This window comes from Macaca thibetana, chromosome 15, assembly GCF_024542745.1.
Source record: "Macaca thibetana thibetana isolate TM-01 chromosome 15, ASM2454274v1, whole genome shotgun sequence".
Taxonomy (NCBI): domain Eukaryota; kingdom Metazoa; phylum Chordata; class Mammalia; order Primates; family Cercopithecidae; genus Macaca; species Macaca thibetana.
In genome coordinates, this window is record NC_065592.1 from 91,232,832 (window position 1) to 91,258,637 (window position 25,806).

At 36.9% G+C, this 25,806-nt stretch overlaps 1 long non-coding RNA gene across 2 annotated transcripts in view; it reads left to right on the top strand.

Annotated features, from left to right (window-relative positions):
* LOC126937581 (uncharacterized) overlaps positions 1 to 25,806 on the top strand; it is a 283,668-nt gene that overhangs the window by 158,782 nt on the left and 99,080 nt on the right. Inside the window, exons 2-3 of one of the 2 annotated variants that reach the window (XR_007719781.1) lie at positions 566 to 659; positions 11,888 to 11,968. This is a non-coding gene — a long non-coding RNA (uncharacterized LOC126937581). The remainder of the gene's footprint in view (positions 1 to 565; positions 660 to 11,887; positions 11,969 to 25,806) is intronic. The other variant, XR_007719780.1, reaches the window with a different exon arrangement.

Consider the following 25,806-nt stretch of genomic DNA (forward strand, 5'->3'; position numbering starts at 1 on the left):
GTTGTGTCCCAGTCAGTGCTTTGCTGCCCTGGAACCAGCATTGTGTTCATGGATTCGTTCATTTCTCCATCCAGGAAGTACTCATTGAGCAACTAGTAGTACCAGGCTCTTAAGATCTTCCAGTGAATAAAATAGATAAAAGTAATTTTTAAGAACCTTGTATTTTAAAAATACTGGTGCAGCTGGAGCAGAGAGGAGGGGAAAGGATGGGAGATGCAGCCAAAAGGTAGCAGGAGGCCAGATGATGGAGGACTATGGAGGCCATCGTTCGAACTTTGGCTCTTTTGCTGAGTGGTGTGGGAAGCAATTGGAGGTGCTTTGAATGGCACAATCTGACATAATTTACTTGGGTCACTCTAGCAATAGTGTGGAGACAAGATTGGTCCTCAATAGTACTGTTCGGCTAATGGTAGGATTGTGTTGTCTAGCCCTCCTGTAGGTGGGACTGTGTGACTAATATTAGCCAAGGGGTTATAAAAGATAGGAACACCATTCACTTTCAGATGGAGAATCAGATTTCTGTTGTGAAACAGAAAGGAAAAGCTGCATTTTTACTTCACCACAGCAACTTACAAGAATCCAGATAGTGACTCCTCTATCATCAGGAGTAAAGACCACATGGAGCAGAGGCCCTGACTGACCTGCAATGGACATAAAATGTGAGCAAGAAATAAACCATACTACTTTACAGCACTGAGTATTTAAGGTGATTAATTGGTAACTCAAAGTAAGATGCTGCCGTAACAACGTAAATATATGGCATTGCCTTAAAAAACTGGATGTAGACAGCAAGCCTATTATCAGAATTTAGAGGGATGATATTCCATTACTTTTCAGTGAAAGTTATTTGATAAAAGCTTTGGTAACATGGAAAGCAGATCAGGTAACTAATGAACATATGGTCCCAGGGAAAGACATTGGAAATATAAATATTAGCAGTGTTTGGTTATGTTGGCTACATTTCACAATGTGTTAGTCAAAGAGATGACCTTAGAAGAGAACACCCTGATTTGCAAACATGAATGAAAGGGATTAGAAAATATCCACAAATTTGGCAATATGTAGAGTGGAAAGGCACTCTTCTTTACAACAAATAAAAATATAAGATCTAGAAATTCTTCAAGGTACCAAGTGGATTAAAGTTAATACTTATAGTAGTGATCAAAGCAAGAGTACAGCTGTCCCATTCACTGTTCAAAACTCTGAGTGGGTTAAGTGATGACCCACACATTATATCAATTGGACAAAGCCTCTTAGGAAAAAAAGGCTGGAAGTACAGGTCTACCCAGGAAGCCAGATGAGCCCAAGTTATTCACCACTAAGTCTAGCAATAAGGGGTTGAAAGAGTGAAGAAATGGAGCAGATCAAGAATGATCTCTAGAAAAAAACAATCAATGGCTATGACTTTTGGCTTATGAGTTGACTACCATCAAACAGGTAAGAAGTCTACTCAACTTTTGAGACTGTTGTGTTGTCAAAGAAACCATGAGCCAGGACTTGAGTGTCTCAGGCCAATGGAAACTTAAAATGACCCAGGAGCCCCAACATCCTACAGGCAAGAAACAGGTTATAAAATTTGCTCAGTTTGCAGGGATACCAACATCTATTTCAAATGTAGCAAAGGAGAAAATTGGAAAATGTAGCTCCTTCCGGAGAGTGTAGCCATGTACCACACAGGGTTATTCTGAGCTTTGAGTTCAAAGCACTTAGCACAGTGCCTGGCACAGTTTGTGTTTGCCGCTGTTATTAATATATTTCCTCTTCCTCTTCCTATTTCTCTTCCTGCTCTTTCTCTTCCTCCTACTTCTCATTCCCTTTTCCTTTCTTCCTCCTCCTCTTCCTCCTCCTTTTTCTCCTTTTTTTCCTTTTTTACTTGTGTATTTAATTGATAAATAAAAATCGCATAGATATAGTATACAACATGTTTTGCAATATGTATACATTCTGGAATGGCTAAATTGAGCTAATTAACATATGCATTACTGCACAGACATAATTTTTGTGTGTGTTGAGAACACTTAATATCTAATCTTAGCAATTTTCAAGAATACAGTACATTGTTATTAACTGTATCACCATGTTATACAACTCCTTCTTCTTGTCCTTTCTTGCCCAGAGTTGTGAAATCAAATGTGTTTGACTGGAGCTGATATCATGAAGTATTTGCTGCTACTTTCTTCCCCCTCAAGTTAGGTTCCAGAGAATGGCTGAGAATTTGGTTGTCAAGTACCATTATTAGCTTTTGGGAAGGTCTGTCTTATCTCTAACCGAGTATTTCTCAAACATTAGCTATATATTAGAATTACCTGAATCCTTAAAAACAAATATTGATGCTTGGGCCTCACATGATTTTGTAGCCTTCTGACTTCTGAACTTCAGGTTCTTGATATTTTCAACTCTTTGATCCTACCTGTTTTGGTAACACTCCTTGTTATAAGAAAGAAATCCCCACTCAGGTCCTTTGCTGGACCCTGCCAAGGAAAAGAGGAATGGTTTTGGATTGCTGAGCTGCACAATTGATGAGAGATTTTTGTCAACTGCCTAATCTCAAACTTTTGATAAACTTTGTTGGAAATGAAATAAATGAGCAAAAATGGAATACATGAGCCAAATGTACCTCATTTTGTTGAATTAATTTGAATGTTTTTTCATCCAAAATACAGACTTTTATAAGCAGGTGGCAAAATCCCTTTAGTCTTTATTATGTGTATTTTCACATCTGCTTTGGCTAACATCTGTTCACTTTCTTATAAGCTTGAATATTGACTAAGTAGTAATCAGATGGCAAGCTGGTTCCCCATTCTCTTGTCAATTTCATATTAGTCACAATTACTATATTTCTCCAAACTTATTTGGTGTGTATCTGGAGAGCACAAACTGTTCTTTCCCGCCAGGCTGCTGCCAACACTCGCCTATGTGATTTGATTCTGTGTATGCAACCCTCTCGTAGCTACAGCCCCAACTCAATTACTAAAAGTCCCTAGATTCTTTGTTTTACTTCCAAGTCCTTCAAAGTATAGAATGCCTTATAATACATATTTCGTTCACCAACATGTTACTTACTTTGCTTCTTAGCACTCCTCAATTCAACTAACATTTATTGAGCACTTACTATGCTCACAGGATGTGTGCTGAAAATTGGAAGCATGCAAAGGTAAGAAAGATGTGATCAAAGATTGAAAGCCACTTTCGATCTGGGAAGGCAAAAGATGTGTGCATGGATAGCAAGACATGAGACAGGTTTTTTGTAGGCCTTAATTAATAGTAAGGCAGACAGAATAGAAGTTGAGAGCAGCTTGCTCAGTGCTGGAACACTGACATTTGAGATATTTGAAATCTCCTGTCTGTGGGGGTAGAGACACTAATCAGAATGGATAGATTCCCACTCACTTTCTGATTTGCAAACTTAATATATTCATGAGAGATTGCATTCCTCAGGGCTAGTCTGTAAATAAAAATGACCTTAAGACATCCCTTTTTGTTTGAGACATCCCATATGTTTCTATTCTTCTCATGAGAATACACCCTCAATTCTATAGTAGACTCTATCAATTCTGAGCACTTGAGCATGGTTATTTAGCTTGACGACGTTAGTCTAATCCAAGCCTCATAACAGTGTGTATGGAAGGTATCATTATTCCTGTGTAAAAACTGGGTTAAAACTTCAGAGAGTTGAAGTAAGTTTTGTAATATCTCGCCTATGGCCAAAACATGTTTGAGCACAAATGTTTTAACTAAATACCCAATGAACACGTCATAGTTACCATATAAATAAATGAGCTATCATGAGTGTAGCAGAGAGGAAGTTTTCCTTTCTCAGTCCATCTTACCATGGTGCTCAATGCTGGCCTTGAGCTTGACACTGATGGACTATACAACTCTGAGGAGCACCAATCACAAAGAATATGGTAAGAATGATGCTTCTTGTACTCTGACCTGTCTATACTACAGAATAAAGGGATTAATGAAAGAAAAAAAAAAGCAAACAAACAGAAACAAAACAAAACAAAAACCAAAAAACAGTAACAAAAAAGGGAGTAATGGAGGGTGACCTAATCAAACTGTAAGTTATTTATTGGTTTACATTTTGACATTTCAGAGTATGTTAACATAAATGAACATGTATTTTGGTAATCTTCAAATCATAAATATTCAAAATGTCCATTCACAGTTTTCATAAAGATGTGTTATGAATGAGCATGTATACATTTTTAGTTTGAAAGTATATACACACATATGTATATATGTGAGTACATGTATATATACATGTGTGTGTATGTATATATATATTTGGAGTATCTACCCCTCACAGCTAAACTATATATTTGAAGGCAAAGAGTATGTTTAACTCATTTTATGTGATGATATATTTAGTCAAAACTTTGCCTGCTATGTATCTGAATTAATTTTGAAGCTGCCTCTGATGCCTAAAATGTAGGTTAAAAATTGGCTTCTCCCTTATGCATGTTTTCTAGAAGTTATACTTCATCTCAGATTGAAGAAATCCATATGATCCCAGAGAAGTGCTCAATTCACTTTCTGCTCGGACATTTTTTGTGGTGCCTGCATACTTGAAAAAGTATGAACAGATGAGAGCTTAGATTTGTGCTTCCCAATTGGGCACAAATCTAGAGTAATTGTACACAATGACATTCTATTTATGTAACTTCCATTTAGGTATGAAACAATTACAAAAACCTTTATTTTTGTTATTCTACTGTTGTCTTTTGTGCTAATAAATTCAGTTTGTAGAAGATTCATGTTTCTCCTCAAGAATTAGAATAAAGTCAGATGGGCAAAAGCTTTGAGTCTGGTCACTCCTTCATTACATGTTAGAAATCTTGATTCATCTCCATATGGAAGAATGGGCAGGCTTTTGCGTACCCTTTGGATAGAAAAAATCAGAACCCTGATAGTAAAATTTAGATAACATAGATTCTGCTATGACTTCATGATGCATTTGGCACTGGAAAATCATAAGTGGTACAAGAAAAACCTTAGAACTAGAAGAAGAAATTAAAGATAGACTGGGAGTATATTTTTTGATCTCCTTGTTCACAGAATAGGAATACCTGATCCTTCAGTAATGGACTGTGGACCATCATATGATGAAGAATATGAACTGCATGAAATTAAGATGAGATATTGGATTGTCAGGTCTTTGTAAAACTTTCTTGCTCTAAGTCAGTCTTGGAGCAATATATTTATAAAAGGCAATTGAGAGTGAATGTCAGGGGTCATATGTAATATGACTGACAGATCCAAGAGCTTTTATGGACTAATTGGTGTGTTACTGCAAAAATTGTATATTTCTTCTTGTAGGTCTCTCTGACTTTGGCTTCTTCCTTCCTGGTTCTCATTTGCTTTAAATGTGGCACTGGCACTATTGTACTCCACAGTGTTGAAATGTCCTGGGGAGCAGCTTTCCATCCAAGGACTTCAATTCTGAGCACCTCTTGCAAACTAAGTATGGGCATGTGTCTAGTTCTTACCAATGGAATGAGAACAGAAGTGAATTTTCCAGTTTTGAGCCAGGCGATGCTAATAGTTATGCGGTGTGTTTTTTCAAGACAGAAGGAAATTGAGTTCTTGAATTAGACTGGCACTATCTAGTAGAAACATACTAATAGTCTTCTAGATAAGAAAAAGAAAAACCAAAAACATGTACTGCATTAGCCACTAAATTTATAGGTTGGTTTGTGATAGCAGCTGACTATAACAAATGCAGTTACGTGTTTATCTCCTCTGTAGATACAACTTTATCTCTTCTGTCTATCAAATCTTTTACATCTTTAGCCCTTCTGTCTATCAAATCTCTTTATGTATTTCTCTTTCAAGGGAGCCTTGGGTCAATATATTTACAGAATGTAATGGAAAGTGAGTGTCAGGGGTCATATGGAATATGACTGGCAGATCCAAGAGCTTTTATGAACTAATTGGTGTGTTACTGCAAGCATTGTATATTTCTTCTTGTCGGTCTTTCTGACATTGGCTTCTTCCTTATTGGTTCTTGTTTGTTTTAAATTTGGCAAGGGAGACATAAGGAGATTTGATGGAACAGATAAAGACCATGTGACAGAAACAATGGAAGCAGAGTCAGAGAGAGAAATTTTATGCCACTAGCTTTGAAGATGGTGGAAGGGGCCATGAGCCAAGGGATGCAAGGAACTCAGCTCTAAACTCTGGAAAAGACAAGAAAACATTCTCCCTTAAGCCTCCAATGGAGCGTGGCTCTGCATCATTTTAACCCTTTAAGACTCATTTTGGACTTCTGGTCTTTAGAACTGGAAGAACATTGCTGTGTTTGTTTGTTGTAAGCCACTGAGTTTGTGGTAATTTGTTACGGCAGCAACAGGAAACTGATAAAATTCTCAAGTGTTTTTGTCTGGGCCCTTTGCAGTCAATCCCTGCTATCATCCCTGGGTGTCAGACAACCAATGATCTGCTGTCAATTTCTATTATGTTGCTTTTTCTACAATTTTATGTAACAGAAACAATATAGTTTATAGTGGCTAATGTCTGACTTTTTAAATGGAGTATAATATTTTTAAATAGAGTATAATATTTTTGAGGTTCATCTGTGTTGTGTATCATAGTTTCTTTCTTTTGCTGAGCAGTTTCCTATTTCATGCATTATATATAGATAGAAGGAAATGGAATTCTTGAATTAGACTGGCACTATCTAGTAGAAACATATTAATGGTCTTATATATTATATATAATATGTATCATATATAATATATCATATATATTATATATTATATATGATACATTATATATATATTTTATATATATTCATTCATTCATTCATTCACTACCTTATGGGCATTTGAACTGATTCCAGTTTCAGGCTACCATGATTAATGTACTTTGAACTTTCATGTAAATATCTTTTTGTGGGCATACGTTTTTATTTTTCTTGGGTAGATGCCTAGGATGAAATTCCCAGGCTGGGTAGTAAGCATATGTTTAGCTTTTAAAGAAACTGACAAACTGTTTCCCGAAGTGGTTGAATCACTTCAACTACCAATTATGTATGAGTTTTTGAAATGATTTATGGAGAAGGGAAGACAGAGACAGAGAGAGAGAGCGAGAAAGAGAGAGAGAGAGGGGAGCAGAAGAGTAGAAATTAAAAGAAAACTAGCCAAAGATATTAAGAGTTAGGGATTATTCTGCCCAAGACTGATCTCTTGTAGACCAGCCTCCTAGAAAAGAAGGTGGTTTCCTGAAAAGTCTCTGGAAACTGGTGACAACTGAGTGCATAAGACAATTAATCCTGGTCAACCTGAATATTTGAACTCAGCCTTTTCAGTCAAGCCAGAATATGGCCTAATCTACCACGCTCTTCCCCATTGTGAATGCAGAATAAAGGGGTCATGTTACCCACTTGCCACATCCTAGAAACAAAATTATAAAGCTTGGCTGCTAGCACTCTCATCACACCAGGGAAAAAGCTGCTATCTTTTAAGCTAATGTAGAGCTGGAAAAAAAAAAAAAAAAGGCTAGAGTCAAGTTTTCACCATGTGATATTGCTAACAAACCATGCCCAACTACTAATATATAAGGACTAATTTTCAAAGATGTTTATTGCAGTCTTATTTGTCTTGGCACAAAATAGAACACAAAGAAAATGCTTAACTAAGAAAATAGTTCAATAATTTATTGTTCTCTCCCCTATGGAATATAATTCCCCTATGGAATATGAAAGGAATGAAATGGAGCCAGACCAACTTATTTTAAAGGATTATTACAAGATGTGAATTAGAGGAAGAAAGTTGAGATTAAGAGAGGTATGCATAAAATGACTCCATTTTGAAATACAGTAAACAGAATTATGTATAAGATTACATATATTAATAGTTTTAGAGTTTACTTTTTTAAAAATGAGAAAGAAGAAATAAAGATTTTTCTCAGAATTTAAGGTTCAATTGTAGGCTATTCTTTCAGCCTAGAGATTATTTCCACATAATCTCACTTACTCAACGAGTTCTATTATCAGACGTACAATCATGACCGCCAAATCTTCATCTCTTACCTAGACCTTTTATCTCTTTCTTCTCCTTTAAAAAAACGCAATAAAATAGCCAGATTTCTTTTTCTTTATTATCATCTCAATTTAGAGATTTATAAGCATTGGAAACTACCTGTCTCAACTCTTTCCTCCCTCCACCTTTGCTCCTCCTCCCTCTTCCTTATCTCAGTGGATGGCATCAACTGTTGCTCAAGCCAGGATCCCCAGTGTCATCTTTTTTTACTCTCTATCCTTCATTAACCAATACTACTGACAGGATATATATCTCATAAATGTATCCATATTTCTCTATATCCACAGTCCTTTATTTCAGGATACCATGATCTCTTGCCTGGATTACTCTACATATTCCTAACAAGTCTCTCTGCCCTTCTGAACTTCCTTCTTCACGTGGAAATTAGAAAGGCTTTCTATAGTAAAAATATGATTGGTTCTGCCCATAGTTAAACTCTCTTGTGGTCTTCTTAATTACTCCCAGGTTAATGATCAAGTCTATGGGATGTGTGTTTGTGTGTGTCTGTGTGTTCACAATTACAATGACATAATTGTGTGATCTACCTTTGGAAATCACAAATGAAAAAAATCACAACAATAAAAAACAACCATTTAGAAATAAAATTACTATCCAGATTAACTCATAATAAAATGACATCAAAACTGTAATTGTACACTATTAAAAAAAGAATAACAACACATTAAGCTCTACTCAGTGATAAACCAATAGTCTGGAATCGTTTTATTATAAAACAGGAGAAAATCAAACATTCAAGTGCAAGTGGCAGAAAAAGAATACCTAAAATTTTGAAACATTGAAAAGGAAAAGAAAAAGTGGGCAAAACCTAAAACCAGAAGTTAATGATTAAGGAAATCAAAAACATACATTGATAAATAATTAAAAAGTTAATAAAAATACTCAACCTCACAGGATGTTTGCTTGGGGAAACAGTGAGAAAACAAAAATATATTAAAGTGGGGGGAAGATAGAGCCACATGTAGGAGATACATTGAAATACTTGTAGGAAGATGTCTTTTAAAGCTGATATCAATAAGTTTAATAGTTTTGATAAAATGAAGAAATTTAGGAATAATATAAAGTAAACCAAATTGTCTCAACAAGAAGTAGATAAAAGAAACAGAACAATAGGAGATTGAAAAAGTTAGCAATAAATAGCTCCCCTCAAAGGCTGCAGCCCATGTGATTTTATAGGTGAGATTTACACCACCACTGTACATATTTAAAAAGGCTTAATTCAATTCAATCTGTAAAGCTAATATAACCCTACTCAAAACAAAGACAGCTCAAAAGGTGCATAGGCTGGGCACATGGTTGCTCACATCTGTAATCTCAGCGTTTTCGGAGGCCGAGACAGGAGGATTGCTTGACGCCAGGAGTTCAAGAGCAGCCTGGGCAAGACGGTGAGACCCCCCGCCATCTCTATAAATAAAATAATTCTTAAAACTTAGCTGCTGCATGCCTGTAGTCCCAACTACTTGGGAGGCTGAGGCAGGAGGATCCCTTGAGCCCAGGAATTTAAGGATGAAGTGAGCTGTGATCATGCCACTGCACTCCAGCCTGGGCAAGAGAGCAAGACCCCATCTCTAAATAAATAAATAAATAAAAGATTCACTTATCAATCAACTTACACGCATAAAAAATCCTAAATTGAATCAATTTAGGCATGTTGGTACAAGAAAACTGTACAGTGACCAAGAAAGACTTAATCCAGTTATAAAATTCAACCCATTAATAAAATTAAAAGAACATGATCATCATTGAAACAATGCCCATTAATAAAATTAAGCTGTGTCTAATAAAATTCTTAGAAAACTAAGAATAGAATATTTCTTGAATATAATAAACAGCATTTGTCTTCAATTAATAGTCAGCATTATATTTTAAAGTACATCGGAAGTATTGTCTTTAAAAGCTAGAAGGTTGACAGGAGTGCTATCGTTTAACATTGCTGAAAGTTTTATTTTAATAATTTGAAATTTAAAAGAAATGAGTTTTAATATTGGAAAGAAAGACTAAAACTAGCATGTGAATTATGGGAAGAAAATGATTGTCAACCTAAAAAACCCCAAATAATCAACAAAACTGTAAGAACTAATAGTCCTTATACTTTTTTTTCATCTAGTTTGGTAACAATTCTTATGGTTTCAAAAGTTCAATAAGTATACTGAGATTCAGTAAGTTATAAAAATCAAACAAATACAAAGCCTCATGGCATTTTCAGCCTATATATGACTGCTAATTAGCTAGTAAGTATCTTTTGAGAAATACATTTTAAATTTTAAGAATGCAGTTGCCATTTTTACTGAAATGGGGAGGCCTAAAGAGGAATAGGTTTGAACTGGGGAGAAGCAAGATATCCATCTGAGCATGCTGAGTTAGAGACACCTATGAGAGTCAAATGCAGTTGAATTGATCCTATGTCAGTATAAAATTCAGTGGGCTGAAGATACATGTAGCGAGTCGTTGGTATGTGGATAATATATAAAGCCATAAAACTTGAATTAACCTCAGGAGTAAGGGTAGTGAAAAAAGAAAAAAAATTTAAATTATTTAAAAGTTAAAAATTGGTGAAATAGGCTACATTTAGAAGTGATCAGGGGTGAGCACTCTTCTGGGGGGCAAGTAAAATATATGCTCCAAGAGCAAGGGAGTGAGCTCTCACACCATGCTGTCCACTACTCAGGTAAGATGAGAACACAGAATTGGCCATTGGACTTGACAGTGGGGTCAGGGGGACTATTCACAATCTTGACAAGAGGTATTTTCATGAAGTGATATGAATGTCAAGTCTGATTAGAATGGGTTCAAGAAAGAATAGAAGAGGAGGAATTAGAGATGGTGAGCGCAAAAACATTTCCTGAGTTTTGCATAAGGGGAAACAGAAAAATAGGACAGGAATTAAATATAAGAGTGCAATCAAGAGGTTTTACATTTTTTAAAAGATGGAAGAAAACATCATTTTTGTATGTGGCTGGGAATAATTCAGGAGAAAGTCGGAAATTGAGAGAGAGATAGGGTTGCTGGAACTAAATCATTGAATGAGCAAGAAATTTTAGATCTAATTAGCATGTAAGTGGAGTAATTTACATTGGGGTAGAGAAAGTGAGTGTACAAATACAGATGCAAATATGTTGGTAAATGTGATAGTTGGAATGCAGAGAAATTTTCTTTATCTTCTTCTATAATGATTATAATTCTGTCTTTTTTGTACTTCATTTGTCTAGTTTGGTAATAAATCATAAGAGCTTCATAATATAAATTGAAGGACCATTTATGTTTTAGAAATCTTAAGTAATTTCTGCAGAGTCTGTCATTTAAAGACTGTAGTATATTTCATTGTGAAACTAGTTCACTTGGGAATGCAGTTTTGAACATTTTTGTACTATGCTTGTTTTCACTTTAATATCTTTATATTTGCTGCTTTCTCTGCTTGGATCATCTTTCTCCTGGATGAACACATGCCTGGCTCCTTGTTACGACTTATATCTCTAATTAAATCACTTCATCTGATAAAGCTTAGCTCCCCTGCCGAAAAGAGCCCATATCCCCCAATTATTTTTATTTATATTGTCCTTATTTCTTTTTTAATAGAATTTATCACTCTCTGCAGTGATCTCATATACAGTTTAGTTATTTATTTTCTGTCTCTCTCCACTAGACTATAAGTTCCAAGAGGTTAGCAATATTGTTGTTCTCATTCACCACTGTGTGGCCAACGTATTGGTATTTGCTGTATTCCAAAAAATATTTGTTCAATGAATAAATGCATGAATTATTAGGGAATGGTGGAGTAAAGGCATTAAAATATTAAACCACATCATATATTTAACCATTTTTAGGAATTCCTAAACATATGAAAAAATAAAGTTACCATCATCCTGGAAGAATTGTATAGGAAAATGTTGGAGACCCACTGAAAGGTAGGAATTATTGTATTTTGCTTTCGATTTTTCACATTGATTAGAGCTGAGTTTTATAAAGAGAAGCCTTTTGGTTAATATTCACTGAATGAATTAATGAATTAATGAAATATGCTAAAACCGAGAAATTCTTTAGGTTTGTTACCTTATTTTTCCAAACCAGTATTTTGTTATGGGCACTACTTAAAAAAAAATTCAAATGTGTGACTGAATATGCCTGATTTTTTAAATGTAACTTTAGGACTTGAAGACATTAGCATCCCCTTCTAAGTTCTAACTAGATAGTTGAGGAGCATTTAATTAGCTTTATAGCAATCTGATTATAAAGTAACACCAGTGTGAAGAAACAAATCATGTTATTGTCTGAAATACTGCCTGAGGCTCAAGGACAGAAACACTATTTATTATATAAAAAAAATTACATTGCCAATTTAGTACAGGAGAACTATATAAAACTGGAGATATTATAGGGAAAAGTGCTTAGACACTATCACCATGTCCAGGTGAATTTTGCTTATATATCAGTATCCTACTGAAGTTCTTAAAGCATAAAGCAGTTATGAATACTGGCAGGTGTTCATAGGCATGTTTTATTATGAGTAGTATAGGAAAAAACTGGACATGGCCTCAATTTACCAAATCCTGTACAGAAAACTATTCGGAGGGTCTTGGAGTAGTCAAGTCTAGCCCCTTAGTCTAGTTATGATGCTATGGTTGCATTTTGATATTTAGGTGGGTAATTTATACATTTCTTAACAGAACAAATTTGAAGATTAGTGTATCAACTTTATAAAAACGTGGAACTCATTCACTCTCTGTCTCCTTCAATAATTCATCAATTAATTCATTTAAATTACAAAATGCATACTGTGAGTCAGACTGCCCTAAGCATTTAAGACAAATGAGTAAGCTGGCATGGAACCTGCCCTCCCTGGGTGGATAAGTCTTAAGTGAATATAAGAAAGAAGAAAGCTAACATATTATAGAAGTGTTTCTTATATTTTAAGGAGCATATGAGTCACTTTGGTGGTGGTCTTGGTAAAATAATTGATTAAATATGTCTGGAATGGGGACTAATATTCTGCATTTCTAACAAGCTCCCAGGTGATACTGATGATTCTTGGAACACACCACAAATAACAAGGCCATATAGAACAGAAAAAAGGAGGCCTGTGGATTTCCAAACTGAACTACTCAGTTGTTTGAATGTACGCGATAAAGTTTGGCTTTGTGTCCCTTTCCAAATCTCATTTTGAGTTGTAATCCCCATGTGTCCAGGAAAGGGCGTGGTGGGAGGTGATTTGATTATGGGGGAAGTTTCCCTCATGCTGTTCTCATTATAATGAGTGAGTTCTCACAAGATCTGATGGTTTAAAAATGGTGATTCCTCCCTCACTCTCTCTCCTGCTGCCGTGGAAGATGTGCCTTGCTTGCTCTTTGCCATTTACCATGATTTTAAGTTTCCTGAGGCTTCCGCAGTCATGCAGAACTGTGAGTCAATTAAACCTTTTTTCTTTATAAATTGCCCAGTCTCAGGTAGTTCTTTATAGCAGTATGAACACTGATTAATACAGAAAATTGGTACTGGGATAGTGGGGTACTACTATAAAGATAACCTAAAAATGTAGACGCAACTAGGGACCTGGGTAATGGGCAGAGGTTGGAATACTTTGAAGAGTTCAGAAGAAGATAGGAAGATGTAGGAAAGTTTTGAACTTCCTAAAGACTTGTTGAATGGTTTTGACCAAAATTCTGTTCGTGATATGGACAATAAGTCCAGGCTGAAGTGGCCTCAGATGGAGATGAGGAACTTATTGGGAACTGTAGTAAAGGTCACTCTTGTAGTAAAGGTCATACTTTAGCAAAGAGACTAAAGGGCAGCATTTTGCCCTTGCCATAGAGATCTGTGGAACTTTGAACTTGAGAGTTCAAATGATTTAGGGTGTCTGGTGAAGAAAATTTCTAAGCAGCAAAGCATTCAAGGTTTGACCTGGCTGTTTCTAAAAGCATATAGTCATATGCATTCACAGAGAGATGATCTGAAATTGGAACTCATGTTTAAAAGGGAAGCAGAATGTAAAAGTTTGGAAAATTTGCAGCCTGACCATGTGGTAGAAAAGAAAACCCCATTTTCTGGGGAGAAATTCAAGCCGGCTGCAGAAATTTGCATAAGTAACAAGGAGCCAAATGTTAATAGCCAAGACAATGGGGAGAATGTCTCTAGGGCATTCCAGAGATCATCATGGCAGCCCCTTGCATCACAGGCCCAGAGGTCTAGGAGGGAAAAATGGTTTCGTGGGCCAGGCACAGGGTCCTGCTGTTCTGTGCAGCTTTGGAACATGGTGCCCTGTATCCCAGCCACTCCAGCTCCAACTGTGGCTAAGAGGAGACATTGTACAGCTTGGGCCATTGCTTCAGAGGTTGCAAGCCCCAAGCCTTGGTGGCTTCCACATGGTGTTGGGTCTGTGGGTATGCAGAAGACAAGAATTAGGCTTTGGGAGTCTCCACCTAGATTTCAGAGGGTATATGGAAATGCCTGAATGTCTAGGCAGAAGTTTTCTGCAGGGGTGGAGCCCTCATAAAGAACCTATACTAGGGCAATGCAGAGGGAAAATGTGGGATTGGAGATACAGAGTCTCCTCTGGGGCACTGCCTAGTGGAGCTGTGAGAAGAGGGCCACTGTCCTGCAGACCCCAGAATGGTAGATCCACTGACAGCTTGTTCCATGTGCCTGGAAAAGCCTAGGCATGCAATGCTAGCCTGTGAAAGCAGCCACAGGGGCTGTATGTTGCAGACCTACATAGGCAGAGCTGTCCAAACCATGGGAGCCCACCTTTTGCATCAGCGTGCCCTGGATGTGAGACATGGGGTCAAAGGAGATTATTTTGGAGCTTTAAGATTTAATGTATGCCCTGCCAGGTTTTGGACTTGCATGGGGCCTGTGGGCCCTTTATTTTGACCAATTTCTCCAATTTGGAGTGGCAGCATTTATCCAATACCTGTACCCCCATTATACCTAACTTACTTTTGATTTTACAGGCTCATAGATGGAAAGGACTTGCCTTGTCTCAGATAAGACTTTGGACTTGGACTTTAGAGTTAATGCTGGAATGAGTTAAGACTTTGGGGGACTGTTGGGAAGGCATGGTTCTGTTTTGAAATGTGAGAAGGATATGAGATTTGGAGTAAAAATGTTCCAGGGGTGGACCAGTATGTTTTGGCTCTGTGTCCCCACCTAAATCTCATCTCGAATTGTAATCCCCATGTGTCAAGGAAGAGACCTGGTGGGAGGTGATTGGATCATGGAGGTGGTTTTTCCCATGTTGGTCTCATGATAGTGAGTGAGTTCTCAGAAGATCTGATGGTTTACAAGTGTTTGGTAGTTCTCTCCTTGCTCTCTCTCTCTCCTGCCACCATGGAGGCATGCCTTGCTTCCCCTTTACATTCCACTATGATTAAACCTTTTTTTCTTTATAAATTACCCAGTCTCAGGTAGTTCTTTATAGAGGTGTAAAGATGGACTAAAACAGTATGTAAGAGACAAGAGCAAGACATATTCACACTAACATGCTGAAAAAGCTTTATGTGCACATGTGAGGACATCCTAACCTGCACCTACAATCCCTGTTTTTACCAAATGCAAATACCCTTCTGGCTACCCTTCACACCTGCACCCCTACCCTCCCTTGAGGGGACTGACCTGGGAACAAAACCTGCTTAGGCTCTTGGAGACATACGTGAGATCATTTTGCAAAATAATTCTAGATGCTTCAAGATAATGACCCCAGTGTGTGGAAGCATGAGATAACAGATCCAAATAAAATGGAATTTACAGATATAAAGCTGGAATCAGAATGTAAATGAGCCCAAGTCCTTGTGTGTACACACTTGAGTGGAATATATGAGTTGGGTGCAAAGCCCCCTGAACAAGAATAGAGTTAGAAGGGTAAAGAGTAGGGCTCTTATATATTTCCCACTCTAAGGTATATCTGTGTTCCAAAGATTATTGGTATATGACAGAAAGAAGGTCGAAAGATCAAAATAAGGGATAAACCATTAGTAAATCTGTAGTTTTTATTATTTAACTTTAGAATTATTGCTCTCATCACTTTTCCTCTTTGTAGTTAATAGCTACCCATTCTAATAGAAGACAGGCACATACACTGAATGATCTCCTGAGTCTATTGCAGTAGAACGATTATCATTCTTTATTACAACTTCCTGCTCTCATTTCCCCTGCTATCCTAAAAAAAAAGGTAAGTAAAGCAAAGATACAAAATTAGGTTATAAACCAGATCATATATGACAACAGAACTCTAATCCAAATCCTCTGTAGCAACCAGCTGATGAATCAAAACCACAACTTCTGTAGCAATCATACCAGAATACTCAAAACTTGGCTAATGACTACCAACTTCTCGGTTTCTTATTCATTCAACCAGAGAAAGACAAGCATGTTCCTGAAAGCAATCATATAAGATATCCTACTTCTAATTAGTCCACCTGTAGCTTCTCCATCCCAACAACCTCTATAGAGTATACCTGAATCCTCCCTCCACATTTTTTTTACTACAAAGCTTTTTCACTCTTTTGCCTGCCTTTGAATCTCTGTCAAATTGAAATCATGGTGACTCCATTACTATAGAAAGCTCTAAAACATATAGCCTCTGTTTGTTCCCACTTGGGTGGTCTTCCTGTATTTTTGCAGTTTTCCTGGAGGATCCACCAAGATATAACCTGAACTGTTCATCACTATGGGGCCCACACTTTGGTGTAAAATTATCCATGGAGTGCCCTGAATCTTGTTGATCACAATGAGTGGAGGCTGTGCTGACATAGTAAACCAGCACCTGGTCTGAACTCTGCTGCCTTTTTGTTGAGCTCCACAGCTATTTATTCTGTTTGGCACCCAGGTTTTGTTATTGCTTCCCAGTTTTTGGCATTCTTGTTAGAATCAGGCCATTCATATTCATCCTGTTCTCCTCCCTTTTGTGCTTCTGTTTTGTGCTATCTAAAATTGTTGTTAGTCAAAGAGAGAATCACAGATTAGAACACAACCATGCCTTATAACCCTGTTACATAAGTCAGCCACACAAACAGGTGAGTGTTGTTCTCACTGGACAGGCATCATTTTGGACAAACTTTGCTCTGGGTCACCAATAATATTAGACAAAGCTCTTTTTCCATCTAGATTTTCGGTCCTGATGTTTTAGCTTTGACACAGAAAGAACAATATTTCTGGTTTTCTTTCTGATGTGGAATGAAGATTGTCTAGTCTGAATTTAAAAATGGCCAACTATTAGATTTGGTGCCTGAGACAGGAAATGGACAAGCATCACTTTTTGACCAGCTATTGCCAAATCTTATGAGACCATCTAAGCCTAAATCCTGTCATCCTCCAGCAGACATTCCTGCCTCATATATATTCTCATTAAAATTTTACTTCTTATGTGTGTCTCCCTGAATGGCATAACTTTTCCCAAGTTATAATCTGGGCTTTCAGTGTCCATGCTGGGGAATATTTAACTGGAATAACATTATTTATTTGAGAAACACCTTAGAAAACAAAGAGAACATGAGCGGCATTTTTTTAATTGGTATATAGAGACCACCACATAAAATTCTGATTCAAAGATTTCTTCACTAAAAGGTTCTTTGGCCAAATCCAATGGGCAATTTGACAAACTTAGGCAGTACAAACTACAGACAGCCTCCAACTTACGATGGTTTCAACTTAAAATTTTCTGATGTTATGATGGTATGAAAGTGATTAAGCATTCAGTAGAAAATAAACTTTAAATTTTGAATTTTGATATTTTCCTGTGCTAGCAATATGTAGCACAATACTCTTACATGAGATATCTAGTACTTTATTATAAAGTAAACTTAGTGTTAGATGATATTACCCAACTGTGGGCTAATATAATTGTTCTGAGCACATTTAAGGTAGGCTAGACCTAAATGTGGTAGGTTAGGTGTATTAAGTGCTTTCCGGATTTACAATATTTTAAACTCAGGATGGGTTTATCAGGATGTAACCGCATCGTAAAGCAAGCAGCACTTGTAGATTTATTTCTCCAGTAAATCTTCAGACTTCTTATTCTTCATTTGATTCCTTGTGTCTGACGCTCTTCTTCCCCTTGTCCTTCTAATTTCTCTCCATCTATACCTCCACTGACTCCTTTCCCTTCTTGTCCAGACCCTTTACCTTTTCCCAACGCCTCTTCCAAGACTCAAGAATACCAGTGGCCTCTAAAGATCCATCTTTCCCAGGAGTTAAGTTTATAGGCAGCTGTAGAATTTAAGCCTTACCCATGCTACATTAAAAGCTGTATATAAATTCAAAAATTTTCCCTAAACTCAAAGGAAACCATAAATTACTTGTATAAGAACTTAAATGTTTTTTTATCCATATGACCCAGAGTTGCCTGACCTGTATCAACTTATATACATACTGATCAGAAGGTCAGATGTGGAATCTTGGATGGCTATAGGTGATTGAACTAACCTAGAGATATTTCTTTTCTACAATAAACCCAAAGTTTTTTTTAAAGGTCCAAAAGCAGGAGAACATTTTCTAAAAGCCATAATTGGAACATTTCCAATAAAAATAAATCAGGCCATAATTCCATCATGTAACTAGAGAAAAGATGAAATATGAATGGAAAGTAACCCTTTTACCTGAATTACAAGTGTTTTTAACAGTTTGTAGAACATTTTGCAATTGTTCTTGAACACTATGACACAGAAGTCAAAATAAACTTCTGACTCTGTAGATTGAAGAGCTGGTGGCACATTTCCCAACAGATCACCATTGACAAAGACACTTATGGCTATATATAGATCTCTCTCTCTCTCTCTCTTTATATATACACACACATATATACACATATATGTATGTATATACAAGATACAGATATCTCTATATACAGATCTATCTATAGCAATATCTATATAGGTAGATAGGTAGGTAGATACATATGACATAATTCTACCTCTCTCTCTATATATATATGTACACACACAGACACACAAGATATACATATCTCTATATACAGATTTATCTATCTGTAACAATATCTGTGTAGGTAGATAGATAGAGATATATATGATATAATTCTTTCTGTATATATGTATTTTTACAGACAGGGTTTTGCTTTGTCACCCAGTCTGTAGTGCAGTGGCACAATCATGGCTCACTGCAGCCTTGAACTCCTGGCCTCAAGGGATCTTCCTTCCTCAGCCTTCTGAGTAGCTGTGTCTACAGGCATGTGCCAACATGCCTGGCTAATTAAAAAAAATCGTAGAGACAGGATCTTACTATGTTGCCCAGGCTGGCCTCAAACTCCTGACCTCAAGTGATCCTCCTACCTGAGTCTCCTAAAGTGCTGGGATTACAGGCATGAGCTACCATGCTCAGTTACTTGTAGATATTTTAAATAGAAGAGATAGTTTAAGCAAAATAGTTTTCAATCTTACAAAATACACACCAAGACAAAAGACATATCTCAACTCAGATCAAAGGGAGTACTCCAGGGAATGAAAAAAGCACCCAGTATCATGCCTTAAAAAGTCAAGGTGAATTATCTATTAATATAGGTGGTCAACCTCATCAATTCCTGGTAGCTATGGGCACTGTTCTTCCTTCATTAAACTTTCTTGTCTTTGTTCAGCTTCTTCCTTGGAGTAAACATAGCACACAGGTACTAGGTATTTATAATAACCCACAGATATTTCCCATCTTCTGGCCCTTAAACATAACCCATAGACCTTCAATTAAGCAACACTACTTTTTGCTCTGTGACACCACCCTGAAAATTTAAAAGAAAGATATTTACTTTGCAAATGGAATTATAATATTAAGTGTACAGAGGGACTATTTCTTGAGATCCCAGAGAACTCCAATATTCAGAATCATAGTGTGTCTGCTCTGGATATACCTTTGCTATCTCCATTATATTTGTTGTATACCCCAGTTAAAGATCTTGACACCATACTTGACGCTTTATGGACGAAAATTTCTATTGAAGTAGGAAAAATAATTAGTGAAGAACCTATTAAAGTTCAGAAAGGACCTACCAAACTGTCTACTTCCACAATACCCCTTGAAGCCAGTTAAAGTAGACTCAAAGCTAGAGTTGAAGAAGTTCTATCTAAAAGCCATTTCATAGTCTGCAGTAGTCCTTATAACTCTTCCATCAGCAAATAAACCAAATGAACAATGATATCAATTCGTTCATGAAATCAAGCTATTTCACAAAATTCTTTCTTTCTTCCTAGTGGTACCTAACCCACATACAATCCTGGCATCAATTCCTAAAGCACCCTCTTTCACCATAATGGTCTTCTTTTCTGTCCATTTCAGTATTCCCCTAGCTCAGGACAATCAATACCATTTTGCCTAAACTTATGGAGGACAATGATATTTGTGGAAAGTTATGCTCCAGGTGTTTACTGAAGCTCTCTTCTATTTATCCTAGGTCTTCATTCAAAACTAAAAAGACATAAATTTTCTGTGTGACTCAGTTCTCAAACAATACATAGATGATTTATTTAAAGAAAAAATACTTTGTTCAGAGAACAAAGAAGCGTGTAAAAAAAAGATTCTATTTTCTTGATCTGGTCTTAGCAGAAAATGGACATAAAGTTTCGAAAGATAAACTACCAATCTGCCAAAGCACAGTCCATTATTTATGGTGTGACCTATTTGAAGAGGGAGAACTTCTCTTCAAATGGACTAAAGAGCATCCAAACTTATCAGAGACTCTTAATAAAATGACAGTTGAGCAGATTTCTGAGCTTATTTGGATACTGCAGGAAATGGGTGTCAAATTTTTCTGAGATTGCAACACCTGTTTATAAATTGACTAAACTGTCAATGAAAGAAATTCCTTTCTCCAGGAGCTCAAACATGAACAAGTCTTCCCTACCTGCAAAAAGCCCTCTGTTTATATACATGCAATCTGGACAAGTCTTTGGGATCTTAACTCAACATTGTGGGAATCATTTAAAAAACCCCATCATTTAGAATAGTTTCACCCTCGACCTGGTTGCAAAGTCTTACCTCCCTTGCCTTGGAGCAATAGCTGTCACTTCAAACTTGTTAATGCTTTGCTGAACTAGTTCTAGCAACCCATTTGACCTCACACAGTAAAGCAGGGTGATTAAGAACACACACCCTCAGTCATCCAATTAGCCTCTTGAAATTCTGTTACTCTCTACTTCTTGCATTACTATTCACTGATGCAACACCCTGAATCCTGACACTACTCTTGTGTCCCTACCAGTAAAAAAGATCCTCGTGATTGTATCATCTCAGAAAGAAAACTTCTCTACCTTGCTTACACTTATTAGAATCTCTCATTAATGACTGAGACCTATTATTTGTTTATGAATCATATCTCAAAGCTGAAAATGGAGGTTATCAATGAGGATATGGTCTCATTAAATTAAGCTCATCTTATTGAAATTGTGCTCTACCTAGGGTGAAATCAACCTAGATCGCTAAACTTATTGCACTTACTAAAACTTACTATGCCAAAGCACATAAACATTTATACAGATAGCAAGCATGTTTTTGGAGTAATACATGACTTTCTGATGTTTTGGAAACAAAAGAGGATCTTTACATCCACTGAGACACCTACCAAAATTGACGAGTTGGGGAACTTTTAAATGAACTCTTACTTCCTAGGAAGCTGCCTATTAAAATATGGATGGTAAAAGAAAAGTCTCTGGAAGTTGGTTATGCCAAACAGCAACTTTAATCAAGACTGTAGTCCTATATAGAGTCTTAAAGCATAAGCCTCTGGAAGGGTTCAAAGAGACTAGTAAGCAATATCTTTGTGTAGCTCCTTATTTTGTAAAGCAAGAGTGGAAAAAATCTGGTTCTACCCTTCATTCAAATAATCTCTGATGATCGCAAGGTCACTAGTTGGTAGCATCAGATTATTTCAAATAGATATTAGCTATTTTCTCATAAAACTACTAATCATACTATAGACAAATGGCTTATTATCTTAAATCAGTATTAGTTGGAAAACTTAAAAAACAGGAGCGCTTGCTTTCCAATCATGTCATGTCAAAAATATCATGCTAGAAAAACTGAAGATAAAGCATGGACATGAATCAAAGCGTAAAGGGTCATTTGGCCACCTCAGATGGCTTTTTTCCCCCCAGCTTTCATTCTCCATGAGATCTGAATATGTTCTCATTATCAAGTGTCAATTTTTAGGATGTGTTAAACCCTTTCTTTGCTCAAAAGGTACACATTTTACATTCTCTAAAATGCTGTTTGATCTTGTGTGTCCAACCTAGGTTTATCAATTTCTATATTCAATGACTGAGGCATCAATTTATGGGAAACATTATAAAAGAACTCTGTAAGGTGTTGCTCCTTACTCAACAACTACACTACTCTTACTACTCACAATCTTCTGAAAAGATGAAAAGAACTAATGTCATCTGTCAAGTACACTTAGAAAATCTTTCCAGAACCCTTGAGTTTCTTTGGCCAAATGTACTCCCATTACCCCTTATATCCACATGGTTCACTCCCTTGGGAACACATCAGTTGTCTGCCTATGAACTGGTCATTGAAAGGCCTTTGCATTTAGTGATTTCACTTCTGATACTAGACTCTGCTGCACACAGACATAGCAAAATATTTCAAGGGGCTCAGGCACTATACCCAATCTTATTATCAACAGGTTAAGGCTGCCTCCCCACAACATCTTTATGAATTTTACTGCTTAACAATTTTCAACCAGGAGATTTTTGTCTATTGGAGAAACTCTCATGGAAAAACTGCTCTTGAACATTCATAGGAAATAAACTTATTAAGTACTATTAATAACAAATATAGAAGTGAAACTCTAGAAGGTCAATCCCTAGGTACATGTTTCACAACTGAAAAAAACACTACATATTTCCTGACAATCAGGAGTCTACTCTAATAATGGAATCCAATGAAGGATCTTCAGATCTTCAGAAGGAGAGCTGACTTAAGAACAATGGAGGAAGGCAATGACTTTAGAAAGCAGGCAGCTTCTGCCCAAGACATCAGACCAAGATTCCTGTCTAATTCCTGTTTTGTTTTCATCTGCTTGCTTATAGTAATATCTCTTTTCATTTTCCTTTCTTGTTGTTCACTCAAATCTTTTTCTCTTTTCTTTCCTTTTTATTATAATTATTAGTTCAGAACATACTCATTCTAATGCCCTTCTTAGGTTTCCAAACTGTTTTCATTGCCTTCAGTCTCACCAACTGCTGCACATGCCATCCATCACTGGATCACCATGATAAAAATCTCTGGGAAATTCTGGTCTCATAAAATGAAACTATGGGAAATAACACCTGACAGTGTTTCCACTTGAACCTACATGGAAAATGACCTTAAGCAAACAACCTTAAGCAAAATGACCTTAAGTAAATAAAACTGTTACTTTGCTAGTGTTTCTCCCTTTCAGAAAAAGGTCAAATTATTTAAATCTATTGATTGGACCCTAGGTAAGTCCAAATTTGAATTCAACAACCTTTATAAGGCAATAAGCTAAATACCTGACACCTGAAAAATATTAATAGCACTCCAAATCCAGCTACTGTAAGGCCTTGGTTTTTACCTTGTGTTATAAACAACTCCTTAAAAAAAAAATCTTCACGTATTCCTGCTGGATACTACTTCCTTGAGGGCCTGGATGTCTGGTACTCCTTGCTTCGTACCAGCACCTCATGCATCTTAGGAATAATATGCTGAGGTTTGTCTGTGCACAGAGAACCTAGTTCTATACTATGTGTGAGCTTCAAAAAGAGATTATCTTCAATTAGTGAGGTGGTTCTCCTGGGAGAATGACTGACTCACTGTATATGCAAGCAATCAGAGTAATGCTACCAATGGTAGCAATCGTACTAAGAGAAAAGACAGTAAGAAATGTATCACTAACTAACAGATTTCATTGATGTTACTCCCCTTGCCCTAAATACAGATTAGTCTTGTGGGCATGAGTAGTGATAGACAATTGCATTGCTTTATATTTCTTGTTGGCTAATCATTTTGGTGTTTCTGCCATTGCTGATATTTCTTGCTGAACTTGGATCAATGAAACTGCCAAGATAGAACAGCTATTTATATATTGCCTTATGAATACAGCTACATGGCTTTCTAAGGTTGGTCCTCATGACTTATAAGATTACTTCTCTTGGCCTGAGTTGAGCAATTGGGGTTCTTTTCTCCAAAGATCTTACAGGGACTTTTACTTGTTTTTGTTTTGGTCATAGTGGTTGTGATGCTGGCTTGTTACATTATAGTCAGAGTCTTAAGTGATTCTGAGGAGTAACTTTCTTGGCAATTGCTTGCCACAATGATGCAACAACAAAATGGTCAAGAGGACCTCATGATACAATTAGCTATGGAGACAAGCAGACAATGTTTAAGCAATGAAGATCTGGATTGTTAGCTTTCTCTGAATTTGTCAACCTCACTCAACTGATAGAATGACCAAAAGAGGGGCTGAGACTGAACATACCAATAGACGATGGCCAGACCTCCTTATGTAAACTAGGACCCTCACCCGCAAACCCCTGTAGCATCCAATCTAGTAAGCCAGACTATACCTTTGCCACAGTTGGCCCAGAATGGTCAGAACTTAGTCAATGATTGCCAGCTTCTCTATTTTTGACCCTGCTTCCAACTTGAAATCAAGTAAAGTCACATATGTTCTGAAATCTATCACATAAGATGTTCCACTACTAGTTAGCCCAACTTCAACTTCTCCAAGCATATCTGAAGCCCTCCCCCTGCCTTTTTAAAAAACTAAACTATAAAGCTTTTCCACTCCCCTGCCTGCCTTGAGTTTCTGCCAAATGCAACTCGTGGTAGCTGACTCCCTTGCCCTAGAAAGCTCTGATATGTGTCATCTGTTTGTTCACATTGGGGTGGTCTTTGTTAATTCTTCAGCTCTTAGCGATGATCTATGTTACCTGACTCAAATATTTTGTGTTATTTCTTAAGACAGTGATTGCCAAAACATTACTGTACATCAGAATCACCTGGAAGGCTTGTGAAAACAGATTGCTGGGCCTCACCCCTAGAGTTTATAATTCAGCAGGTTTTGAGTGGGGCCAAGGATTTGCATTTCTAACAAGTTCCCAGATGATGCTAATGCACTGGTCAGGTGACAACATTTTGAGAAATGTTGCTTTAAGCCACTAACATGATTTAATGACAACAGCAATAATACCTGGATTTATGTAGTATGCTTGCTCAGGATGAGACCGTTGTGTAAAATCTATGGGCTTAAAGTCATATTTTAAAACATGACCTTCCTTGGAAACATACACCTTGAGTTGGAGTTATAAGGTTACAGGAGGAAGAGAAATGAATTTGATGAGAGTTGGAGGGAAATGTCTTCACTTTGCTCGTAACTATGATTTGTTTCGTCCTTTCAGGGTAATTAGCCATACTTCAGTAAAGAGAACTAGGGGACTTTGTACTTATTCATTCATGATGTAGGGATGAAAAGACAACCTCTTACTGCACCAAAAAGATGAAAAGAAAATTATTGGCATTAAATTAGTTACGATCACCTTTCATCAGAGAAAGATTCATAATTTGGTGATAACATCTGGCTATTAACTGATTACTTCCTTAGAATATCCCACTGTCATTTGAGTGGAAATAGTAATGCAGAAAGCTAAAAGACAGGGGAGGATATAGATTCAGTTTTTGCCAAGGGGGCAAGGAACACACAAAACTACTCAAGTGACATTAATAAAAGATTGGCAGGGAAGTCCCCATTTGGAAGCCCATGGCCTTAATGCTGCATGGATCTTGGCTGGCC